The sequence below is a fragment of the Pygoscelis adeliae genome, unplaced genomic scaffold (genome assembly GCF_000699105.1).
Source record: "Pygoscelis adeliae isolate BGI_AS28 unplaced genomic scaffold, ASM69910v1 Scaffold294, whole genome shotgun sequence".
NCBI lineage: Eukaryota > Metazoa > Chordata > Aves > Sphenisciformes > Spheniscidae > Pygoscelis > Pygoscelis adeliae.
In genome coordinates this window covers 2,391,047-2,403,947 of record NW_008824722.1, presented here as the reverse complement: position 1 = coordinate 2,403,947, position 12,901 = coordinate 2,391,047, and the positions used below count along the sequence as shown (strand labels likewise).

The window sequence follows — 12,901 nt, the reverse complement described above, 5'->3', positions numbered from 1 at the left end:
ATTCAAGGTCAGGTTGAACGGGGCTCTGAGCAACCTGATCTAGTTGAAGATGTCCCTGCTCATTGTGGGGGGTGGGGGGGTGGACTAGATGACCTTTAAAGGTCCCTTCCAACCCAAACTATTCTATGATATACCACAAATTCAGGGACCCTCCCTAATCAACCTATAAAACAAATGATTGCAAAAGTAAAAGACTGGGAGATAAATTAAAGGAATATTTATATCTGAAGAAATTGTTATCTGCTCAGGGATTTGTAGGCATAAATTTGTGGATAATGTTGGATAATGTGGATAATTGTGGATAATGTTCTTCATGAATTAACTATATGTACTGATGTGACTACTTGTAATAAGCATAGCTACCAGTCAAGGCATGCTGGAACAGGGAACTACTTACAGAATCATAGAATCATTAAGCTTGGAAAAGACCTCTAAGATCATCGAGTCCAACCGTCAACCCAACACCACCATGCCCACTAAACCATGTCCCTAAGCGCCTCATCTACACGTCTTTTAAATACCTCCAGGAATGGTGACTCAACCACTTCCCTGGGCAGCCTGTTCCAATGTTTAACCACTCTTTCAGTAAAGAAATTTTTCCTCATGTCCAATCTAAACCTCCCCTGACACAACTTGAGGCCATTTCCTCTCGTCCTATTGTTAATTACTTGCGAAAAGAGACAGACACCTGTATGAATGTACTTCTTACATTTCATGTATTTTCCACAAAAATCATATAGAATATTTGAAGGTAAATCTCCAAAATCTCCAATTTCTTGGCATTGCTCATAAATATTGAGACGCAAACATAAATGATCTTCAGTAATCATAGTTCTCCTACCTCCTAACCAATAGACAAAACAATAACTAGGTATCTCTCATAATCAATAGATAAATAAGTCAGGTATCTTGTGGGGTCAGGTTTTCTTTCACAGAATACCTAAGCCAACGTTCACTTTCAGATAAACTGTTAAAATCTCAAATGATTCCCTGAGTACCAAATGTGATCCAATAATAATGGCATCACCCCCTTTACCTGAGTGAGTACTCAATCAATATAGGCATAAAGTTTAATCTGGACATTCTATTTTGCTAAGGTATATTAAATATTATATATTTAAATTCTTTTAATCTGTATAATTAAAAATTCCAGGGAATTTACTGAATTTTATTTGTAAGTAGCAATAAGCAATAATTTCCATCTATGAACGAAAATCTTTCTGTGATTATATGTGTGTAACTTCCACTGATTCACTGAAAACCCGTTGTGGGTTTTTCAAAGCAGAAGCTGGCCTAATTTTTTGTTATGTTTTATATAGCAACATGGTACCTGAATAAAAGTACCTGGAGGATCAGCAGCCAGTTTCTACAAGACTCACAACATTTCCAAACACTGAAGGCATATTTGGAACACATTAGTTTCAAAGTCTCTTCTGTCAGAATTTGCTTGCATAATAAAACACAAGAGTTCTTAAGAGACCAACAAGGCTGTAGGAATTCAGCAGTACATAAAGGTTTGAAAAATGAGAATACTGTTAGGAAAAATGCTTGTTTTAAGAATAACAGAATTGTAGGGTGGGAATGAACATCAAGAGGTCATCTAGTCCACTCAAAAGCTCTGAGGCAAGGTCACATTAAACATCTATCACGACTGGCTTGGGTTTATCTAATCCACGTTAACAAATTGCTTATGACAGAGTTCCCACAGCCTCCCAGGTAACCTGTTTTAATTGTCAACTATTCTCATAGTTTAAAATCTTTTTCTAATATCAACCTATTTATGCCTTACTGCAACTTAAACTTATTATTTATTGTCCCGTCTTCAATAATTTCAGAGAATTTTGTTATTAATATGTTTTAAACCTCTTATCAATATTGTTATTAACACTTATAACTAGCAGTGAGGGCCCACAACTTTCAAGTGATTTGAGTTCATGTATTCCTTCTTTATTCATGTTTACAACTGTCATTGCAAATAAGGAGTTAGAAGCTTTCTTTAAAAAGTTTAGCATGAGGGTTTCAAACAAAATCACACGAGTCCAGAAAGTCAAGCTCTAAACAGAATATGAAATATCATGATTTTTCTGATGGTACTACACAGATATTCTTTTTCCTTTCCCACCCTTTCAACTGTGGAACCTCTCAAGGGGTGTGTCTCACCAGCAGGGAGGTGATTTACTATCCCATTAAGAAAGATCTGGAATAGGGTTTGAGCCGAAATTACAGAAGATAAGGATAGAGATGGACTTTTAAAATACATGCTAGTTTTTTTACCTAACTTGACTTTGCTTGTCTCTTACCTTGCTGCAGGCCAGCATTTTTCCCTTTCCATTTCCTTTATTAATATTATCATCACCTTGGATATCCTCGTGACTTCTCCTTTCCTGTGTTAAGAGTCTGACTGATCTCTCTGAGAATTTCTACAGTTCTCCCAAGGTCTGTATGTTGCTCTGCACTTTGTTTCAAGACCCATCCTTCGCTTAGTTTTCATTAAAGATTTCTTTGGACGCTTTTTTGTGTCATTTTCACACTGATTCCTTATTTTATCCTGAGTCAAAATTTCATCTCCTGATGTACCTCTTGAACTCCTCTACTTCCCAGTTGCTATACTTTCAGTCATTCCACAGAGTTTCTCTCATTTACAATGTATGCTGTTCTGCACAGGCAGTTCTTCAACTGCCTCTATAAAATGCAACATATACTCATAGCACTTTATAACAGTGCAAGACAAAGGTTGAAAAATCAGAACATCAATAGTCAGGAAATTCAGAATGCAAATTCTGAATACCTTGGCTGTACTGGAAGTGTAATTTTTCCATGGAAAAATATAAAGTTTGAAGTGTTCAGTAGAAACAGCAGAGAAAATACTATGTATGTACAAAACTTGTTCTACAGATAAGACCTGCCTTCCCTCTACTATCATTTATGAACCATTGTAAGGATCTCCACAGTAGGTAATTTTGAAATAATTGATCCAGAAAATGTTACCCTAACCCCAACAGTCAATGGCTGGCTTTTAATCTAATATATGAGGCCTATATATCCACTCTGGAAGTGATTCTTAGTATGTACCTTATTCTTTACTCAGAGTACTAAAATTATAAAAGTAACATAGAAGAACTTTAATTTCCCAGCCTGCATTAACCTAGCCGCTGTGATTCATTTTTCTGTTTATGTTAAAAGGAAAAGTGACGATAAAAGCAAAAGGCAAAACTCTGAGGCATTGCTCTACGAGATGTAGCTTTGAACAATGAGCTGTCTTTCACTCTGCAACTTATGCACCTTGCTCCTGAAGACTATTTCACTACTTAACAGCCTTAGCAGTTGAAGGACAACTAAAATTGGTCCAAATCCTGCTTAAAGTTCTGAACTGGTCTACTTTTATAGCATTTTGAAAATCAAATTAAAAATACTCAGTTGTACCCCAGGAGGATGCTAACTTTAAACATTCCTACTTTAAAATTGTCAGTGTGATTTTCTCTTTAATGTCTTCTCATTTGAAGTTTTTAATGATGACTAAGTTGAAAAGAAAAGAATCATCCACATTTCCAGTAATGGGCTTCAACTATTTAGGATGTACAAGGTCAAGGCGATCAACAGGAGTATATGTGTATTTTCCGTGGTCTCCCAACTCAAAACCAAGTGAATTAACCTAATGCAATTTTCCCTCGCAAGACTTTTAAGCCCTCCTTCCAAACAGGCATAAGCTAGAGATTATCACACATATTTGGCAGGAATTATGCATGGAATGAGTCAGGTCCGAAGCTGAATTTACAACAGTTACAGTTAAATATGCTGCCGCATATTTAATTTAATATGCGTATCTGTAGATTTCACCAGTCTTGTTTGTCCAAGGAATATATTTTTATTCCCTTGAACTTTTCTATTCGTTAGGAGAGAAAAATATTCTGAAATGTTAAAATCATGCATTTAAAACTATCATTGCTAAAAACATTTATATGGGCATAAAAAGATATATTTGGTTTTTATTGCTAGTTTATTTTAAGATAACCCACATACTTTTTATTGTTACCATTTGCTCTTGGAATCTAATAATATCTTTAAGCCAAAATTACTTTATGGAATAGTGGCAATGTATTGGTAAATGCAATAACCTAATAAGATCTATGCCATGTTATAATTTAAATGCATAATGGTTGTACTGTGCTGCAGTTATTATGGACTATTGAATAATTCTATATTATACTAGTTGGTTGCCTGCAGTGTTCTAGTTTCTGTGACATTGCAGTTCATCAGTCTACACAACATACTTCACAATTCTTCATGTCTTATGTTTTCTTGCAACATCGCTGTTTTCATTACAGTTAAGTTGGATGTATACAGACACCCACTTAAAAGAGAGGCATCCTGTAACATGCTTTAAGTTCCATCTTTCTCACATAACAATTTTCATAAGAAAGAATTTGTATCTAATGTGACTCTGGCTTTATTTAAATAAAACAAATGATTCATTTAAATTTTTCTTAATAATAAATGGGTACAATCATCCACAATTAAAAGTCAGATAGCCTTTTCTGTAACTGTGGTGAATATTATTTCATGCAGATGGGAGTGCTTAGTTCTTTGTCCATACTATGACAATAGACACATTTGAAATTATCTTATGCATTTCCCTTTACAAGTTTTTGCATAATCAAGTTTAATCTATATGACACCAGAGAATCATCTGAGAAAATACTCGCTCTTTCAAATCTGATAAAGTTTTCTACAAAGCCCCCATTGGAGTTTGAATAAATTATCTTCAATGATTTTTAGAACTTGTAAAATTTCCAATCAGCATTTTACATTTTGCCTGGAGCAGCATATCAAAGCACAGAGCATTTTATCAAGCTTAGCCTACCCTCTAACTTATCCTCTACAATTATGTATATGACTAGCTTGAATTCTAGAAAGTGTTGAGGCAAGGAATAGTGTGACAAGAACTCTGAATTTCCAGGAAATACCTAGATGTGAACTCATGATAAAAACAGCTGAAAGTTCAACCTGATACAGTTCTGCAGATCAGCATGTTGCAGTTAACAGCCTTTCAAATTTGAAAATATCATAGGAATTGTTAAAAGTCTCCCTGAAGCTCACAACTTTGCAAACTTGCAAATGCTATAACTCATGTTGTTAACAATTTCTAAGTCCCGAGACCATAATTCCTTCATTAAATTACCAGGCATCACTCAGATGTTGTAATTTTCTGTTTTGGCTATGTTTGTCAATAGCTTTACAACTGGGGAGAGTTTCAGTCGAAAGTTTTGACATGTGACTTGCTATGCTGTTTAACAGCTTGTTCACAAGTAATAGGTTGACATACTTTTCTTTTGCAATAACCATAAACCATTTCTTTTCATCTATGCTAAGTGGCTCAGACACTGTTCTTTAAACAAAGAAGACAAAACTTCACCTTCTACCTGAACATCTCTTAAAGATTTGGTATTACTGGATTTCTACTCTGGAAAGCGTCAACATCGTGTGTATCTTGCCTGTACCTTAGCTAATGAAGTTATGGCAGTAACAAAATCCTTTTTCTACTTTGATTGTAACATAATCTTGAAATAAGATCAAGTCAAAGAGGAACCTCTGTTCCAGCCATCATTCACTTTAAGCGTTTGATAGTGCTTCAGGTCAGATTTGAAGAATAATTTTGCCAACTAGAAAATGAGAACAAACTTTTGAAATACTTCCAGTCTGAGGCTTGATTCACAAGGCAGATGAAGTGAAACTAAAAGTAAAGCAGGTGGCTCTGTTACCATTTTGCTCTTAATAACACAATAATTCAGTTACTCACCTTGAGGGTGGAGAAGCAAAGTTCTAACCACTTCCCTTGTTTGATTCAGAGTAGGTAGGAAAATACCTCCACACTATGACACCACACACTGGCAATCCAATGCCATTTGCAATGAATATTTACATGGCCTATGCAAAGTGCCACAGCTTTCTCAGCGTACCACTGACAATATATTACTACTGTGAATCTCCCTAATATTTTAATATTTTGTTTTTACTGAAAATGTTCTTCTGTGGAACAATTAATTCAAAGCTGAATTAAACATTTTCTTTGACCTAAGATAATTTTCCCCCACATGATGGAAATGCATTTAGCTTCAGGCTGAAATTGAATAAGAAGAATTCATGAAAATGTTTCCCTTGTCACCATTTATATCCTTCTCCACTGCAGATCTTTCAGTCACATTGCTAGCTAGCAATAAAATGGCTCTGGCTATGATCCATGACTCCATCTGACCATATATCAGCCTTTTAAGAGTGATCATATTAAATAGCTTGTAATATCAACAGCTTTTATACCTCAGGTGGCAGAATCTTTCTGGTCATTCTGGCTAAGGTTCCAGCATTACAGTTCTTTTTGTTTGGGTTTTTTTTGTGTTTGTTTTTTTTTTTTGGGGGGGGGGGGGGGGGACACGGACAACTTGCCTAAATTGGTGGGCTGATAAGACACAGTATAGTCTGACTGATAAGATCAGCATTTCTGGTGGTACTGTTGTACCATTAGCTGTGTCATCTTTGAATGTCAGAGTTATTAAAATTGTCTTCAGAATACAGCATTGTTCAAAAGATTAGCTCTATAATTAAACCATACTAAAATTTTGAAATGGCTCTTATATTATTTTAATATCCAATATAACAACATACTAGCTTATTTTGATGTTGAATATAAGCCTTATTTTGGTGAACAAAACTAAAACAATAGCTGAAAGGAAAACATGGCTTCTCTTACGTTCAATTTTTACCAAATGCAAAAATTTTAAAAGTGGTATTTCAGCAATATGGCCTTTCTCCTTCCTGGGAAATATGATAAATATTGAAACAAGAAACATGGGAATAGTGATTTGCAGATAACATGTACGAAGGCAGCTGTTAGACCCTATGTTCTTTTTAGGAACTTACGGTATTGAGGCTATAAGTGGCCTTGCAAATACATGAGGACTGCAAAAACTTCCATTGTTCAATAATGAATCAAACTAATTACAGCACAATTTGAAAATGATCTAAAAATATACATTGGAAAAGACAATTTTCTAGTCTTAACTTTCAATAACTAAAATAAGAAGCGTTGATGATAATATCAGAGACATTAGTTAAACTTCCTGATGACTGACTCTGCCCACATCAAAATATTCTGTCCTCTAAGCAAAGGATGCAATCAAGTATTTAAATTATAGCCAGCTTCCTTGAGCATGGTATAGCAGATTTTCACTGAGACTGTTGGCTTACTGTACCATGGTTCATTCAACTGGTAAAAACCTTGCTCGCAGGGAGACATCACTTTCACTTACTCTCCAGTGACAGAACTGTGTCTATGCTAATAGTAAAGAGTGAACTACAGAGATCTCCTCAGGCCTTCCGAGAATTCTGCCCTGTGGCATTTCCCATTTATTTCAACATATACAAACTATAGAGAGTCGTTAAGGAAAAGGCAGATAATCCCTTGGGATAATAAGGCCTAAATTTCAACTTTATAGAGGAGGTTTAGTATGTTCACTGCGGGAAGGAAAAATGGGCTTCCATGGATGAAGATTAGAGAAATTAAGAAGAAAACAATGGACTGTAATTGATGCTTTTCATATGACCTCTTTCTCTGTCCCTCTCTCTCAATCATGATTTGATACAAGACGACATGAATTCATGAGAGCCAGTGCTAATGAAAAATGCACTAGAACTTAACTGCATTTCAGAGCTGTTACTGTCAAGGGGACATGTCTGTGTCTGTCAGAACGTAGATTAAGTCGCTTCATATGATTCACACTCAAGATCCAGAAAAGAACATGGTCAAGAAAATGACATGACATATTTGGCAAACTTGATGTTTAATAGAGAATTTGTTATCTTGGTCAAATTTTGATCCCCCATTACACTGCTATTATGCTGCAAAAAATTATAGGCAACTTGTTATAACTGATAGGGGAAATTTTCTAGACCCTGAGAGTAACAAAGATCATTTTCTGAACACCCTTTCAACCTCAGGAATATTAGAAACCATTAGTTCTTTTTATTCTAGGGCTTTTCTCTGGTAAAGGACATAATCATTCTTTAAAAAACTAAATATAAGAAGTCTTTAGTATTTATTACTGGAGTGTTTTTAGTGCCTCCATCATGGTGCAAAACCATCATGTGCCAATTTTCAATGACATCATGAATGTTGTTGTGTGCAACTCAAATTCAGGAAATAGCCTGCTTTATTGGTAACTTATTCAGTAAAAATTGCCACATCATCAATTTCTGATGGAAGTCACAACACTTCCAGCCAGGCTCTCTTGGGACCTACAGTTAGACAAATGCAGCAGTACATAGCAGTAGATCGATTTGTGCCCAGGACTTGGTTTCCAGCTTGTCAGAGTTCAGATCAAGCATCTAAATGTTCATCCCGAGACAAGCAGTTAACATTGTGAGCCAAGCACTAAGCAGATGCCATGACCCCTGTGGTATCATGCAAGACTGTAAAATCTCCTTACTTAGAGGCAGGAGGCTCATCACAGGATTCATCTACACAAACGGAAGGAGAGGGTTTTTCTGGATGTGAAAGTTTAGAATATTTTCTCCCTTTTTCAGTGAAAGAATTTAACATAATTCAATGTCACAAAGATACTTCGCTGCTGTTTAGCTGGATACTACTGATTAACGTTTGGGTAACTGGGAGGAATAATGAGCCAGGGAATGACTGTGAAGAGCTGCTGCTACATTCACAGAAGAGGGGGAGGATGCAAGTGGAGCACTATCGCATCTTGCATGTGCATGTGATCAGGCTGTAGGTTGTTAGTCATTGCTACACGATAAACATAGCCCACAAGGAAGACCCCTGCTGTTGCTACTTCCAAGACATCACACCAGTAAGTCTATGGATGATGTACAGATGCTTGGCCATGTACAAACTCATACAGAATAGCAGACATACACACACACACACATATATATATGCATGTACACATCCATTAGCAGACATTACAGTTCAACGGAACCACTTCTGTTCTCACCTACTATTTCTAGGTCTGCTCTGTGTGCAAGTTAAAGTACAGTTTCTAAAAAAACAGTTAAGACATTTCAAAATATATGAAATATGCAAACAGCTTTCTCATTCTAAAAATGATTCTTAACTTTTAAAATTATTTAAAGTTAAAAACAATAAGAGAATGGAATTGGAGCCAGTCATATTGACGATGCTCGAGTGTGCTGCTGAAAACTGATTTAATTTGCCTGAGTTATGAACTTCCCCAAATTCTCCATGTTCATTTTTAATAGCCATAGTACTAAGCCTAGTACTTTGAATACAAAGGGAAGGACACACAATCCATTTCTAAATTGTTACTACAGCTAGATACACAGTTTCTCTAAGGCACTGCATGAGGTACTTTTCCTAGAAGCCGCACAACTTCATTAAGAACCTTTCAAAAAGCTTATCAAGATACATTACATAATAAACAAGATGAAGTTCAGCAGAGACAGTGACATCACCTGTTATCCATTTTGCAGTTGATTCTGCAACCTTCTTTATGCACATTGGATTATTTTCGTGACAGATATAGGATATTGGACTCTCTGTAATCTGAAGTTTGCCATATTAGTTACCTTGCAAGATGTTAATTGAATAACAGAGGATGGAGGAAATTAGGAGACATATTTGTACCTAACCCTGAGTTAAAAGGTAACTTAATTATCTGTCTCCTTAACACCAATCTCTGTCCCAGCTGGCAGCTTATTTATTTTTTTTTTAAATGTTTATAGTGCAATTGTGCTCAGTAGTTATCTTATTAAAAATGATAGTAGTCCAATTTTTTTTCTCTCTTTCTGGAAAGGAACGATATTAACAGACTACCTTTCAGAAATATTTTCCGCTTGGTCTGTACTTTTGTCTAGTCTGTATGTGCACACACCATCACATGAAAAATGCATGCACGTATCAGGTATGAAAACTAATACTACCTGTGCCTCAGCTTGGGCTGATGAGGAGTTTTGTACATCGCAAGTAATAGCTGAATCTTGTATGCCCCTTTGTCTTTGCTGGCAAAATCTGACTTCAGATGAGTCAGAAGCGAAAACTCTGCCGGGTTTAACAAATGTCCACAGAGGATGAACAGATAGAATTATTTATTTCTATTAAGAATACCAGAGAGTATATTTTACAGGAAGTAATTTCATTATCTGTTGAAGTGCTAGGGTTAAGCATTTCAATACACAAAATTCAATGATGCATATAATTTGATCCACCTCATTAGCATCCAAGCACATTTAGTGAGAAATACCAGAATTGTTACAGTTGGTTCCAGTCATCAAAGTGATAGGCCCCGAAAGCTTTAACTCTATAATTAACAGATAATATAGATCTCATGTATATTATATATATAGAAAATAAAGTATATACAGTGTATAATGTATAAGATATATAATGTATCATATAATAGATTATTAATGTATAAAAAGAGGCAATATTCAAAATCATATTGCCATGAAGAACAAGTTTCAGTAAAATTACACTGCAAAAAGATTTCAAGTTTGATCACTGTATCTGGAAACAGAGGAAACTAATAGACAACCACAATTTTACAGAATAGGATACATCTTGCCACAGCTCAAGGAAAACTAGGAGGAAAAGATCAGGTGTACTTCATTTGTCTTACTTCTGTAAATCAATATGCAAATAGCAGGCAGAGAAACTGAAGCAACTGTTACAAGCAAATGTCCTTTTGCACTAACAGGTAAGGTCTCCTTTTAAATATTTTGGTATTTATTTTCATTATTTCAGCTACTTTTTAGAGTGGATCAAGCTCCTTGAAAAAAATGTGGTGACAGAATTTTTATCATTTCTTGGTAAATTCCATAACATAGATTAATGTATTGATTTTTGGGCAGTAGTCCCCACGTACTGACTCACAAAAGAGATCCTTATGTCTCATATGGCAAGTGCATATACAAGGAATACAAAACCACCCATATGTGAACTGGAAACCCAGTCTATCATATACATCCATTATCAGAAAAGACTGAGGGAGAACAGCAAAGTGTACAGTTCTTGCCAAACACATTCATATACTTGTGTTCAACAAAACCTGAACACAAGTCAAACTAGGTCTATAGACAGGGATTACTGACAAACTACCTCTTGTTTAAAAGTGTCTCGCAGACCGTATTATATGCTTCCTAGCACTGATGGAACTGACATATGAAAAAGCTTAGCTCAATCTCCATTTGAACAAACTTTATATCGTTTAGCTATCTACTGGTGTTAAATGGAGACAAAAATTAACACTCCCTCACCCAAGCCCGGACAAACTGCAATATTGTCTCTTATGTACTTGAGGCACAATGTGTATAAAGGCTGGCATCAGCTTATAGATACAAGAACGCTGCCTAGCTAAAACATTTCTTATAAATGACTACACTGAAATATAAGCATCTTAAGTGGATTTTATGGAAATATTATGATACAGAATAATTCTGGTTTTAATTTTATTAAAACCAGGAAAGTTAAAATGCCCATAAAAATGATCATTATAATTTTAAAAGAACAACAATTACTAATTATGAGTTTGGCATTTTATTGCTTAAAGCAATTTTTAATTTTCCATATACTATGCCCATTTTCTACATGAAATGAAATCGATCCTTACAACTTTGAATCTAGTACTAACAATTATAAAATCATATTAGACATTTCAGTGTCTATGTCTCTAGGACTTACGGTGCCCTGAGTGAGAAAAATAACTTAGAACAATTTTACTTAGATATTAAACAATTATACTCATGTTCTCTTACAGCTAAAAGGAGTTTTATCATTTCTATTACTCAACTTAAAATATCTACTGTTTATTTTCACTGTCTGAGAACCTCAACATGACTGGTACAACAAAGATTCTAATTAATCTTTTCTGTAACCTGATTGTCTATTGTTTTCCAACTCAAACAAGATTTGAATTTGAAGAACATACACTATGCTGGGTCTATGTCACCTGTAGCAATTTTCTACCTTAATAGCCACACTGCAGCATTTGAAAATTGGCAATTATTCATTTTGCCATGAGCTAGTAACAGAAAGAGTGAAATTCTCATCTGTGAAAAATGGTATAGTAAATAATGGATTAGCAAAGTGAGGCACTCTCAGTGAAAGTACATCCTCTTGCTTACACCTAACAAAGCTAATGTTCAATATTGCTCTTCACTATATAAATTTTATGTTAACTTTAATCAATTTCATCTCTAGAAAGAAAATGTTTTAAAAAGCAGAAAACTAATCATGGTAATAAAGATTTCACTCAGCAGAATCAGACAGCAAAACACAATTCATCCTCTTCTAGACTTTTAACAAGTTGTGACAACCTCACACAGCCATCTATAAATGCTACTTAATAAACATTTTTTGTTCAAAATAAAATAAGCTAAGTCTGTTTAAAAGAATATACTAATCTGGATTTTTCACAGCAAAACCATGAAAAGTAGAATTCGTATTTGCTGTCCTTCATTATAAAACTGAGGTCTTTAGCCTAAATTAACCGTTCAGGTTTTTCCATGATCTGTGGGGAAAGAGAAGCGCCTCCATAAGACTATTCATCCTGTCCTCACACAAACATCCAAGGCAGATGGGAGGAATTGTTCTCTGGAAGTTCCTCTCTGTCTCAGTCTCCCTCCCAAATCCATACGTGGGCACTAGATAACTGGCTAATACCTAACTTTTTGATAGCTGAAGTCAAAAAAGATGAATCCATCTTCTCATGAATTTGGTTGGAAGTCCTAGTTTGTGGTGAGTTATTGGGTTTTTTCTATGCAGACTGACTATTTTGGCTTGAAGTTTCAGCATCTCACAGGCATCTGGTTAAAATTCTTTCTGCATTACACCTGCCGTGCTGTCAGAGACACATTAGTTAGCCTGCTCCATCTAGAAAGC

The 12,901-nt window shown here is 35.3% G+C and overlaps 1 protein-coding gene across 1 annotated transcript in view; it reads right to left on the bottom strand.

Moving 5' to 3' along the window:
- The window catches only part of LOC103916287 (probable G-protein coupled receptor 125), a 245,912-nt gene that overhangs the window by 21,394 nt on the left and 211,617 nt on the right, over positions 1-12,901 (bottom strand). The gene's annotated exons all lie outside the window — the stretch shown is intronic.